Here is a 15,510-nt window from a genome sequence, read left to right on the forward strand (position 1 = left end):
GCCATGTGCTCTATCATTCAGATATCAACCTCACTCATCTTCAAATCCATCCAGCAATCCAGCTTAAGAAAAACATGAGAACCCCATCACACCATGGCTATCCAGAAATGGCAAATCTAAGGCTAAAAACATTGTCATGCCTGGAAAAGCCCATGCCATAACAGCAAAAGAACCACATGCAATACCATGCATCCCAAATCTAGTAAGGAAAACATGCATGCAAATCGATATCTGCAAATAATCATGTTGTAGCTGCTTGATCCTTCTCTTTGTTGTTTGTTCCTTCCTTCTTCTTGCCTTCTTTTCCTTTCTTGATCCAATGCAAAACCTGAGCAAAATCTTGAGCTAAAATCTTGCCAACTGATCCTTAGAAGCCTTTTTATCAATTAGGCCTCTATTTTCTTCATTTTCCATTATTTTCCTTCATTTTCCTCCTCACATGCAACATGTGACCTTTCACCTTACTTTTCTCCTAATTTCCTTTATTTTCATAAATAAATGTGCCAAAAATTCCATTTGCCTTTCCAAAGCCTTTATCGTTGCCTTTGCCAATTTCCTTAGCCATAATAGTTGAAGTGAACACCCAATAGGATGTTTTTCCCACCATTCATCTTGGAATATGTGTCCCATCACCGTGGTCTTATATATTTTTACATGTATTTTTAAGTAGGGCTGTTATAGAACCCTCCCTCTTGGGGGAACACCATCCTCGATGTTCAATGACACTTATAACCAACAAGAATGCTGAAAACAAAACATACTTCCCCTAGAGCTTTATAACATAGCTCGTTGCAGTATTTACAATGACCATATGCTAAAACATGAGAAACATACCATTTACTGGAGCTTTATAACACATATCATTATGGTATTTACAATAACAACCACATATACTTATACACATTTACTTCAATAAGCAAATAACCATACTGTCTATGGAGCTTTATAAACCAGCTCGATACAATATTTACAGTAATATACACATTTACTCAACTAGCAAATAAAAGGATATGATGCATGTATAAATCAACAAGGGAATCTAGAGGCTCACACCTCCACCCTCAAAGTAGTACTAGGATTCACTTCCTTCCCAGGAATTTCAGAATCTACTGCCAAAGTCAAAGTTGCATCTAATGTCTAGCACTACAATCATGTGCCACTTGCCCTCTTAGTGAACAGTTACCAGCTCATTGTTTTAGGGCACACTCCCAATGTGCATATGATTCCATCTAGCAATGCTAATAACGAAAATAAATCCATCCCAGGGCTTCCCTTCTCTGCTACATAGTCCCTAGAGGAATCTAGTCACCCCCTTTCGTGCAATCACTCACCTTCCAAGTTCCTTGGCATCCCCTATCCTGGGTGATCCATCCCTTGGCAAGGCTTCCTCGCATCGGAACGTCAACAACCAAGGCATATGCCTACCTCAAAACCATCATACCAATCATAGAATGCTCATGGAAATCAATGGACACTATTGGGTACCAGTGTCCCACAATGGCCCTGCTCCTGAATGCTTTACCAATAGATTGTTGCATGTTCTAATTTCTTTCATTGTTGCTACTAAATCTTGCATTCAGTTTCAACCACCTAATCGGGCATTTTCGTGCTTCTTGTACCAAGAACATAACTTCCATTAGATTTAAAATAAACTAAAATGAATTCACATCATACCTTATTGGTAGCTCCTTAACAAGGTACACTTGCAATCATGTTTACTTCCTGTCACAACAAATCAAACTAGAATCTTTGACCAAATCATCATGTACACACATATCACATCAGGTTAGCTCAAAACACAAGCATCATAGATCATAAATTACATGTAACCATCATAAACCAGAATCATAGATCACATGTAATCACAATAGACCAAAATCATAAATCACATGTATAATAAAACTGAAATAAAATATCGATACTTATCCTTTAATCAAGCCTCAGCTTCTACCTATGTCCTTATTCTTTATGCACATTGGATAATTTTCCACACCTGAAAAACACCCAGTGCCTTCTCCTCAACCATTTGCACATACACATAGTGTGCATCACACACATACAACCACACACGACATACAACACCATGGAATACATGCAACTATACCAGACATACCAGACATACATCTACACCTGATGTACAACACAACGCAATACACACTCCTACATTCGGTGTACACCATCACACAATACATTCACTTACACCCAATGTACAACATAATACATATATGTACACATCGTACAACACATTGAATACACATGTCACGATGCAATGACTACACAATGCACATACATAATACCGCATGTACACAACACAACATGTACGACATGCACCTAATACCACATGTACAACATCTATATAGTACCACCTATACACAACACCACCTGCACAATGTGTACACAACATCACATGTACATGGCACTACCTCCACAATGTGTACACAATGCCACATGTGCACCGTACCACCTATACAATGTGTACACAATGCCAGACATACACAACACCACCTACACACAACACCATATGTACAACATGTACATGGCACCACATGCCCACACAACCACTTGTACAATCATGCACACAACACCATATGTACATAACACTGCATATACAATATGTACATAGTACCCTATGTACACAACACTGCATATCCAACATGCACACATGACCATATGCATGCAACACCGCATATCCATCATGCACACAGTATGATATGTACACAACACTGCGTATCCAACATGTACATAGCACCATCTATACCCAACACAACAATATTCACACAACATTATATGTGCCACCATGTACATAGCATTGCATAAACAACATGTACACACACTATATATATACAACACCGCATGTGCACAACATCACAGATGCAACATGTACAACATATGCACAACATTAGTACCACACATCCAAAACTACACTATCTCTACCAAGCAACATTGTTTCCAGTGTCTTTCTGCCATCCATGCTTATCTTAGCATGCCACAAACCACATTGTTTTCATTCCACTGATGTATCCTTCAATGTTACATTTCATAAGATAAACATGGAAATAATACAATCATATAATATCAATTCATATCCACATGATACTGAACTCATATATTTGTTATGACTACTCTTCCTACTTGATTCCTCATAAACCAGGAACCTCTTCATGTCATTCACATGCGTAAGCAATCATTCCTCCACAAGAATGATTCCTAACGACCCTATCAGACATCAGTGTATATATATATATATATATATAGCATATAAACAATCTGTTAGACAACGACATATATAAATACATACATGTATACATATATATACATCAGCATAATCATGATCACAACATAATTAACGGATATCATAAGGTCAAGGTTAAGATAAATCCCTTTATTTGTGCACACATGCACAATATTGAGAGCAATCGTTCCCAACATAGCCAAGGCAGTTTTTACCTTAAGCCCATTTACTTTACCTCTCTTGTTACCTTTCTCATGATTGTCCTGCCACTACCCATTTACCTCAATGGACCCAACCAATCCAACTAGCGGTCATACGCTTGTCTTCAGTTGCCCTTATACATGCACTTGGCTTAAACCAAGCCTTACATCACCTGCTGGATTTCATTCATCTCTCCCTGGGCTCCATTAAATTTCCTTTTTCCCAACCAATTCCCAAGATTCAAAGCTTTAAAGGAAAGATAAGAAGCAATAAAACCACGGCAAACCAACAACAATACAACACCACAACCAAAGTGGCATGGCCATGCACAAGATGCAAACAAAACCACAATCAAGCACAACAAATCACCAAAATATTAAAATCACAAGACTAACAACAAACACCATGACTCAATCCCCATGGTTCCCATTGCTTCCAAGGGAAAGCTCAACCTAAGCCTTCTTCAAGATTCCATGGCAATTTCTTTTCTGTGCAATCTCTTGCATCATACTACTATCAACACATAACTATCAATTCTTAAATAAACATAACAATACACTGGTTACCTTACCTTGTTGTGCCAAGCACGTTTCTTGCAACTGAACACATCCACGTCATCTCTCAAGGGACTCCAATTCCCTTGATAAATCCACTTGTAACTAGAGACTAGCTAATATACCTGTCAAGTACATGTTCATGAATCTAGCACATATCCACATAATGTCAGACAAGATTAAGGTTAATAATATTTCTTGTATACAAAGCACTCATTCGTTTGGAATTAGGGTTTCCAAACATAGCCATAGGAATTCTTGTCCAATTCCTTTCTTTTACAGTTTTACCTTGCTACAATTGAGTCTTACTATGTACTGTCACATCACCCAATTGTTAGTTATATAAACACATCAACTATTACCTTATCACACTAATACCAAGCATGTTTCCTGTAACTGGTTACACATGTTCCAAATATCAAGACAATCATATCTATCAGTTTGAAATCAACCTTTACCAAGACTAACAATCATGTCATAATTCATAGTCAACTCATAGTCATTAGACATAATACTACAAATGTCACATATTACACTCAAGTACATATCAACTTCCTCAACACATATGTGTTAGTACAATCATCTTGAAACAAGATCATTTCAGCAAGAAACCTTATAGACATGTACTCACATCATGTGATTAATCAAACATTCAACAACATATAGATGACCTAATAGACACCAACACTCAAACACCAAATAGAAGACATGATCACACATTCAAGCACAAAGTAGATGAAATAAGCAATCTCATTCGCTAATGTATCTCATAGGAGGCTATCTTGTCTGCACAATCAATCCATATTAGCATGATATAACTTCACGACATCAACTCAAAAATAAATAAGGTCATGATATCCATAATAGTCACTAGCTAACATGTTCACATCATAAACTCATAAACATTTTTCATTTATGCATATAAATCACATATGTATGATCAGTCTAGATTAGTACAACACAATGTCACAAATAAGTCGAATCATACCTAAATGTCATAACCCTAACCATCTGCATAGGTCAATCCAATTTAGCATGATACATATAACATCAAGATCTTAATATAATAACCCTAATCATCAAGCTAACTATCATATAATCACAACAAGTTATATATCTTTCTCATCAACAACATATAACCTAATCATCAAGTTATCTAACATAAAAAAATAAGAGCAATGCATAAAACCATAGGTTACTATCATTCATGGCTATTTGACATGTGCATATGACTACACTAATCAACTAGCAGCTATCATGTATGTAACCATAACATCAATAGACATGTACATAAACCTAATGTATATAGCCCTAATGCATATAACAATCCATTAACTAACATACCTGCATGCCAAACATAAAACACTTGTATGACAATCTTCTCTTACCCCCAAATTCCAATGCCGCAACTTCACTTTAATGATCTACATCTCCTTCTCTATCTCAGCCAACACATCGGTATCATAACAACCAACATCATCATGATGACCTAATTTTTATCAGGAAAGCTAGTGTCCATTCAGAGCTGCTAGTCCCACTAAAATGGGTAGCTATCTTAGAAACAAACAAACCAAAGTTACTTGTGTTTTCCTTTATGAGAGATAGATGAGAGAGAAGCAGAGAGTACCAACCTCAGTCTTTCGCTAGTCTCCTTGCTTGTTTCCTCTCTCCCTTGATAGAGCTTTCACCACTCCTTTCTCACTTGTCCCGCTTCAAAGAACATTTGTAGAGTCAAAGCAACAAAATACCATCAAAGCATAGAGATCTATAACCATAAACAATATAGGATCAGATGTACATTGACCATACAAATGCATATATAAATACAAGATTCAGAGATATACAAGTATATGGAGGAAAAATCAAATAGCTTTATTGATAGAAGTAGTAGAAGAGAGGATTACAACCAAGTTGTTTGATCCAGCGCCATCCTCCCAGCATGAAAGCCCTCTTCACCTCATGAAAAGCTAGATCACCCAACAATACAATGTCTCAAAGAGAAACCAACAACACTTCCTTACAAATTACAAAATTCCAACCTCTGGATCTCTAGGATGAGGGATCCATATATAGATGTTTGCAAGAGAGTGAATCATCTTCTGGGATTTTGATTAGTGTCATTTCACTGATAGTTCTGGGTTCCGCTTGGAGATTTCATGATCTCTTACTCATCCCTGGGCGAATTCAGAGAGGCAAGTGTCATATGAGCAGTTTCTAGAAGATTCTTTGAGTTTCCACCTAGCAAATTGCTTCTGCCATTTGTCTGCTCTCGCTCATCGCACCCTACAGAAGGGCTTTTCAGTATGCATCGCACCCTTTGTGTGTAGCAGGTGAGATGCATCGCACCCTCAACATGGAGCAGTCTGTATGGTCTAGTTTTGACCAGATTTTCAGGGAGAACTTCTGGGAAATGATGTAATCAGTTGACCTTGATCCTTTAGGGTATGAAACAACACTTTTAGGGGTTTGAGAGCCCTTAGTTTATTGACATATGTGATTGGGGTTGCAGTGCCCAAATATGTCTATAACAATTGCCCCCTAAAGCATGAGGTCGTAAATCTTTTGATGTCGGGTGAAATGCTTTATCATGAGGATCCAAGTTTTTTCGAACTGGAAGGTGACCTGTAATAAGATACAATACAATACATTATCTTCATAATATTATCATGATCTAGCTGAGGCGGGCATTCCCATGCTCAGCTTTATAAATTCATTTTCATGTACATAGGACAGACAATCCTCTGTGTGGCAGACTGATGATTCTAGTAGAGCCATCATCCTTTAGCTTGGATGATTATCTATGCAGCTATGGTGTACATTTGATGTCTTTATTTTCCTTAATATATTGCAGCTCAGATGGATGAAACTAGATCTAGGGTCTTCAAACTCGTTCAATCTTCACCCGAAGTATAAGTCGATCCATGTGAAAAAATGTTATGATGTCGAACATGGAAAGACATCACCTAATTACTAGCCAATGATGTAAGCTGTTAACAGGCGCGAGAGGAATCACCGATAATGATAATGACCATCAAGGTACTGCAATACAATTCACATGGTGTGAATACATGAGTCGATGTCGAACACCATGCAAAATCTTTCGATCGAAGGCCATTGATGTAAACCTATCACCGGAAGTGAGAAACTTGCCATTGAGGCATGCAAGCTTCAAGGTACTGAAAGGGTTGTTCCTAAGTCAACTTCTTGGATAATGAGCTGATGTCGACAAGAAGTGACCCATCGTAGGAGGGCCTTAATGAATCCCACATCTACAACACGGAATGGAGCAAATGATTTTGTGGAGGTGAAAATGATCTGATGATACAAGGTTCAGGGTGGCGGTCATGAAAAAATGTTGCGTGAAGGTATTGCAGTGGATGAGATGTTAGCTAGATTGGTGAATTCTCTGAGCGACTTCTCTTGAACATATCGACGACACTGAAATGGATTGGTAGCGTTAACCCAAAAATGGATGGTACGGAGGACCAATGGTGATATGTCCGGTGAATGGAATAACCCAACCCGACTCAATCATGGTGATGGAGTGAAAGTGTCATGTTCAAGAGCGACCTGCTACCAATGAAGTTCTTCAAGTTTTCTTCCCTTTTTCCCCAATCATTGTTGACTAGTACCTCTTTATTTTTTTCAAGCTTGAGGAGGATAACATATGCTTGTTTTATAATTTTCCCTTCGGACAAACCTGTCGCTATGTTTTAATGAGCCTAGTGACAGTGAAACTCGCTCTTGTCTGCATGGACAAGTTTGTCGCTATTGTTTTAACGAGTTTAATGACAATGATAACTCGGTTCTTTTTAGTTTTAGACAGTCTGAAAAGATACGGAAAGGAAACTCTAGTAGTCCTTTTTTGTAATATAATCCCTTAAGTCCGAAAAAGTATAAAATAATATGAAAGGGATGACTTTTCCGATCACTTTAGTGAGCCAAAAAAGACAAGCGCTCGATGTTTTTGTATAATGATCCCTCAGGTCCAAAAAGATTAAAATATAGAGGAGGGATGGCACTTCCAATCATTTTAACGAGCCAGAGAGGCCAATTGCTCAGCAATCTTTTCATATTTTATGAGTCTAAAAAGAGCTTAAAGGAGACTCTTTTTTGAGGAACAAATGATGTTTTTGGATAGCAACTGGTTCCAGGTAAGTTTGGAACTTTTCAATCATGGTAGTGTAAAGAAGGTGGCTAATAGAACCACTCGTCACAGCTGTTCCTCAAAAGGGTAAACAGTCAAGTGGAGGCATATGATCGACTAAAAAGAGTGGAGGTGATGGTAAGAACATGACCAAGGTTCAAACACTGATAGCAATGCGATCACAAAGGTTATTTATCGATGGTGGGTTCATTTTTTAATGAGCTTGAACTCTGGGGGAACATATGGTCATTGCTAGGTTTATTTTTTAACGAGCTTGAACTTCGCGTAAACCTACTCGTGCCAGTTGTATAATAAGGATGTCTCTCATTAGTAGGTTCATTTTTTAGGGAGCTTGCCCCATGTGAAACTTTGCTCCGAAGCCTTTTGTATGCAAGCTAGGAATGACCAACTACTGTCCTAGGGGTTAAAGAACTATTAAGGTTAGCTAGGATAGTTTCTCGGTGGGAAACATCTCCTTTACTTTGTCATTTACGTTGGTCCTGGCAAAGGTGAATGGTTGACCAGACCAATCACCTAACTTAAGCAGTGGAAGTTAGTAAAAAATACAGGGTTAGAGTTACGTTGGTCACTTTTCACTTGCGTACAAAAGGTTTGCATGCCCCCAGGTATAAAGAAGAGTAAAGTTTCCAGGTTACCATGCGGAAGTTCTTGCATTAGCAAGATTGTTCCATCTACGTAGCAGACAAAACACTTCCTTGGCTTTGTCCATCAAAATGGACAAAGGTGAGTGGTGTCAGTTCCAATCACATAACCTTCGATGAGGAAATGATATTTCCAGACTGATCCCATTTTCCTAAACGGACGGGTGTGTCAGATTGGTCATATATCCTACGAGGAAACACATCTTATATCTGGGGTTTTCCTGCCGAAGCAGACCAGGGTGCATGCCCCCTGGGTTTAGTCACATTCACCAAATCACTCGCGCTCATCAGGTGGACGGACTGGAGGTTGATGAGACATTCCTTGTGCAAAAATACCAGTTAGGGATGGTATTTGACTAGTAGCTGTGTTTGAACCGGGGAATGAAAGCTGGTCAATGAGTTGGACCATTCTGCCTTCATACGGGAAACACATCACCCGAAAGAGTGAGGAAACAATAGCTCCCATGCTTTAAATGTAGTCACACCCAAGGTGTAGATTGTAATCTAGAGGCCCTTGGATTACCATCATGTTTAGATGAATGATTTTCTTTCTCAAAGTTATAGGAAAATTTGGAAGGATCCCTAACGGTTGACTGGTTCCTTTATTGAAGCCTAATAGATTTCAAATCTCAGGCAGAAGCGATGGCGAGCCAAGCGCTTTCCAAGTAGTTGAGGAAAGGATACTCACAAAAGCCCTTTCATCTATGATAGTACCAGCCATGATCATTCTATAAGCTTGTACTATGATTCAGAATGGTACATTAGATGGTAGGTAGGGTCTCCCTAGTAGATTCCAATCGAAGGAAACGACTAGATTGCTTGGAGGAGGGACTGAATAAATGGCCGGATGAATCTTTGACGAACTTCCTTCCTGTGGTAAATGAATGGGTAGATTGCCCCCATGTTCATCGGATTCTGTGTTAACAAAAAGAATTTGAACAGTGTCGTTCTCATTCTCTTTGGTGATTGTATCATCCGAAGGTAGGTGGACCTTCTGAAGACAAGACTGGGTCGATTGCCATCTCAACTTGTTGAATTTGGTCCGGTGTGGACTCAGAGGGTTTATCTTCAATGGTATGTGCTTCAACCAACAAAAAAGTTGTGTCAGTCAAATTTTCAACTAGCGATGGACTTGGCAAGAGTTTCTTGTATCCAGGAGGAAGTCGCTGCGGTGAAGCAGGACGGTTATCCAAGACTCTTTTAGCTTCGTCCAGGAAAGGACAATGGTGGAGGGCATGATCGCCTTCACATAGTCTACAAGGAAATTTAGATCTTCCTTTCTATCCATTTCATTTTCATTAGTTGATGGTGTGCTCTCAACATGATTGTGAGAGGCTGAAGACACCGGATTGTGCATGCGGGGAGACCAATCCCTTAGGATCCATGGGAAGCAAGGACAATCTCGATGATAGTGGTCTCCCTTCCAAATGACACATGGAGATTTAGGTTTGGAAGGTGCAGTGTGTGGATTTTCGCCAGATGATGCATGGTTTCCCCCTTTCGTCGTTGGCTTCTTCTTCTTCTTCTCCTTCCCTTTCTTCTTCTTCTCAGTTACTTGTCTTTAGTGTTACTAGTTTCACCAAGTGAAGAGGAAGAAAGAGAGGGAGAAGCAAACGAAGTAGAAGGTGGGGGAGTAACTTCAGTATCATATGGTTGCTGATTTGATTGTTGAGGAATTATGGTGTTTTGAATGACAGAGGTCGAGAAAAGCCATACTGGAAGGCTAATTGTGAGTCCTGGAAGGGACAATGTAGACATGTGTGGAGCACCAGCATCTCCCCAAGAAGAGAAAGGACTAGGATTCCCCCCAAGGGGAAATCCTTGATTGGTGGACTCCATTTTCTCAACCTAATACCAACTAGGGAACAGTGATTTTATTCTGAATTAAATGAATTTTATGACGCTTTGACACAACTTTCTTTTTCAATTTTTAAGAGTCGAGAAAAAGCTAAAGGTGACTCTAGTCACCTTCAATTTTTAATGATCCTGAAGTGACAAGTGCTCAGATGGACCTTTTCTTTTAAGGAGTCTAAAAAGGAACGAAAGTGACTACTCTGGAAATCTAGACAGAGGGATTACCAAACCAATCATGAAACTGCAGAACACTTTTTACGTACGGCAGTTAATCTTCCCGAATGCTGTGTTCAGTGCATTGCGATCGATAGGGTGGCAGACACAGCTTCCTAAGGATAAAGTATATCAGCCTATTGTGGTCTCCCAATATATACTCGATGGTACGTGGGAGCACAGGTATGTACTAGCACTTTTCATATCAAAGAGGAGGAATCACCCAACCTACGATGAAAACGATAGTTACCAGGCTTTATGATGTCGGAATACGTCTCTAGCCGAGACTTCTATATGTTGTGCGTTAGGTTCCAAAGCGTTTTTATGTTCATTGAGGTTTATTTTACAGTTGATCTTTCTTACAAATTTTGCCTTTAAGGTTCACCACGTGATGTAGATATACAATTCCTAAACATGTAATCTAAGATGATAAACAGTCGTTTACTTTCTTTTAGCAATGAAAATCCTAGCTACTAAGGAAAAAGAAATAAAATTCTTTCAACATAGAGCAGAGAGCACACACTAGATGCACTTTTCTTAAATCAATTTCCGCATGTAGTCTAAATGAAAATATACATGCATGTATTTGTTTTTCAGTTTCCTTAATGTGAGAATGACAACAAGAAAACTAAGTACAGATCTGAACTTATCTTTCCTCAAAGCGACACTTTAGCAATTTCTGTTAAGAACGAAAGAAAGACTAAGACAACACTTTCAATTTCGAATTACAAAATGCTTTCAACACTTCAAAGAATTGATGATTCAAATCAAATAAAATAACAAAAGTGTAATCAACTATCTAAAAAAGAAAGACTTTACGACACTCTTTTTCTTGACTGAAAACGACAATTGCGACACTTTCAAATCAAAAGACGACAGTTCGATTAAGCTACTTTTTGCAAAGGAGGAATGTAAATGATGAAAAATTCATAAAAAAAATTCACAATTTCTTATCAATGGAGGCTCAATAATGCAAAGGAAGAAGGTTTCAACAATGATATATTGATCATAGACAACAAAACTACTGAATAAAGCTTAAGACAATGAAGAAAAAAACCAAAATCTGGAGGCAGAAACAGACTCACTCAATCATCACACCTGTAACACAGGGAAACAGGGATGCATCTCACCTGGAACACACGGGAGGTGCGATGCATCCAGGTTGCCAATGAGAGACAGTGCAATGGCCCAGGGATGAGACTGAGCTTGGTTTTCACTCACAGTTTGCAGCTAAGTTCAGGGGTTTAGGCTGAGCTTTTGATAGGCAGTAAACACAAAGTATAAGGACTGATCTAATGAGGTTATTTGAGCTACCACTAGGGCACTTAGGATTTTTTCAAGTCAGATGTTCAATTCATAAACCAACCCTGAGATTGACTGAAGCAGTGTTGATCTACTTTGCAGTTGCATAACAAAAGTAGTTCGAAGGTTAGTTGGCTTAACTTCAAACTTCGTCTGTAGTTTATAAAGAAAACAACAGTAACAAACAAACAAAATATTCGCTCCCCAGTGGAGTTGCCATTTTGTTATAGGGAAAACTAGTGTCCATTCAGAGCTGCTAGTCCCACTAAGACGGGTAGCTATCTTAGAAACAAACAAACCAAAGTTACTTGTGTTTTCCTTTATGAGTGTTACACTAAAAAATATCACCATGACTATTTGCAGTTAGTATGGCTCCATCCACTGTCATGCTATCCTCCTTGGCAAGTCTCATGCCTCTGCTCTCCATGTCAAACTTCAAGAAAGAGAGAAAAGTCATTTAAAGTCAATTATCTCTGGTACGCAGTTTCTCTTAGCCTTACCTGCGGGTACGCAACCCAAGTTCACAATACCTGCGTACTTGTACGCTCTGTATGTAAAGGGGTGGGTGCGTACTCCTGTAAAGGTCAAAAGGCACAAGTTTCACTCCAAAAAAGTTACTTGTGGTCATTTCTAGAGTCTTCTAGAAGCATGTTTGATGTGTATGAAGCGCCTCCAGATGGTTCATATATCCCTACCAAAGAGGAACTTATCCCATCAATAGAGGAGCTATCCCATCCAAAGAGGGGCTTATCCCATTGATGGTGGACCTGAATAACTTCCTCTAGAGCACTATAAATACAGGCATTGGGCCAAAGGGAGGGAAGGTTGAAAGTTGAACATTCCTAAGGGTAGATGCTGCTGGAATTAGGACTTCCTTGTAGAAGCTTGTGAGGAGAGATTACCATCTTTACTTGTTTCCATTGGGAGGTGGGTGAGCTAATCAGAGTAAGGGAGAACTCTTGTGGACCCTGGGAGGAGCTTGCACAACACCAAGGCTCAGGTTGTAATGGTTCCTTTTGTTACCTTTTAATACAAATTAGTCCATTCTTCTCAACAATTTGTTATTAATGAGTTGTTTCATGTACTCCTTGGTCTATATGTTAAATATGTTTTATTTTATGTGATATTCAGGTGCTATTTAATCGTTTGATTGTTGGTGAATGCAGGTTTCGAAGGGAAGGAGGAGCTCATCTGGATCAATGAAGCTAGACTACTACAACAGCATTGGATTACAGGTAGGATCTAAACACTTGATTTCTCATATTGTAAAAGCATATTTAGGGAAGGATTGCTCTTATTTGTCTTGTTTGTCATTAGAAAGTCTTAGGCTTTCTAGGAAGGTCGGTTGTGTCCGCACTAACGACTCTTTCCGCGTGACAAAATGGTGACTCCGCTGGGGACGCTCAGAATATCACAGAAAATAAAACATATTTAACATATAGACCAAGGAGTACATGAAACAACTCATTAATAACAAATTGTTGAGAAGAATGGACTAATTTGTATTAAAAGGTAACCAAAGGAACCATTACAACCTGAGCCTTGGTGTTGTGCAAGCTCCTCCCAGGGTCCACAAGAGTTCTCCCTTACTCTGATCAGCTCACCCACCTCCCAATGGAAACAAGTAAAGATGGTAATCTCTCCTCACAAGCTTCTACAAGGAAGTCCTAATTCCAGCAGCATCTACCCTTATGAATGTTCAACTTTCAACCTTCCCTCCCTTTGGCCCAATGCCTGTATTTATAGTGCTCTAGAGGAAGTTATTCAGGTCCACCATCAATGGGATAAGCCCCTCTTTGGATGGGATAGCTCCCCTATGGATGGGATAAGTTCCTCTTTGGTAGGGATATATGAACCATCTGGAGGCGCTTCATACACGTCAAACATGCTTCTAGAAGACTCTAGAAATGACCACAAGTAACTTTTTTGGAGTGAAACTTGCGCCTTTTGACCTTTACAGGAGTACGCACCTAGCCCTTTACATACAGAGCGTACAAGTACGCAGGTATTGTGAACTTGGGTTGCGTACCCGCAGGTAAGGCTAAGAGAAACTGCGTACCAGAGATAATTGACTTTAAATGACTTTTCTATCTTTCTTGAAGTTGGACATGGAGAGCAGAGGCATGAGACTTGCCAAGGAGGATAGTATGACAGTGGATGGAGCCATACTAACTGCAAATAGTCATGGTGACATTTTTTAGTGTAACAGATTGCCCCCTAAAGTGCGAAGCCTGTAGTAGATTAGGGTTTTTATGATCTAGGAAGGGTGAAGTACTTTATCATTTCAAGGAGTATATTGTGGAGGACCCGGTCAGAACCTGCAAATATTCAACACAAAATACATATATAAGATAATATCATCGCTGAGGTAGGCATTCCCACACTCAAATTGAAAACTTTAACTAACAATCTAACTACTGCTCTGATACAAGAATGATTTGCAGTACATCACAATCATAGACTTTTGTAGACACAGTATGGACGCTCAGAATATGTCAAGGACGCTCAGAATCCCATGAAACATCCTGATTCAGAGTTGAATTTGGGAAACATTTCCCAAACTATTGCCATTGACATTTCAGTCAAAACCGGAGTTATTGAAAACATTCATATAGGTGCCTCGTGTACAGATAACGAAATTCAAACATACAAGGTCCTATTTCAATAATTCCGTGACGTGTTTGCCTGGTCCTATGAGGAAATGCCAGGAATTGATCCCTCTATTGTTGTTCATGAAATCAAGACTTACCCGGACGCTAAACCCGTTCGGCAACGTTTGCGTCAGATACACCCTAGGAAAGCGGCTGCGATTAAAGCAGAAGTCGAGAAGCTGTTGAAGGTAGGTTTCATTTATCCGATCCCGTTAAACGATTGGGTATCGAATATTGTTCCGGTTAACAAGAAACAAGGAACAATAAGAATATGTATCGACTATAGGGATATAAATCGTGCTTGTCCAAAAGACAACTATCCTACACCCTATATCGATCAAATAATTGATGATTGTGCCGGCAGTGAAATATTTTCCTTTATGGACGGTTTTTCCGGTTACAACCAAATCAATATTCTACCTGCCGATCAACCAAAAGCGGCTTTCATTTGTCCTTGGGGGACATTTGCTTACTGCAAATTACCTTTTGGACTTAAGAATGCCAGAGCCACTTTCCAACGGGCAATGTCTTACGCATTTCACGACATCAAGCACATTGTGCAACCGTATCTCGATGATTTTCTTGCTCATTCTTTACATCGAGCTGATCACCTTATCCACTTACGCGCTATTTTTATGAGGTGTCGGCATTATCGAATTCGGTTGAATCCACACAAATGTGTTTTCTGCATAGA

Source organism: Pinus tabuliformis, chromosome 5_1, assembly GCF_031772625.1.
Source record: "Pinus tabuliformis cultivar Carrire ecotype Pingquan chromosome 5_1, CPIR1, whole genome shotgun sequence".
Lineage (NCBI taxonomy): Eukaryota > Viridiplantae > Streptophyta > Pinopsida > Pinales > Pinaceae > Pinus > Pinus tabuliformis.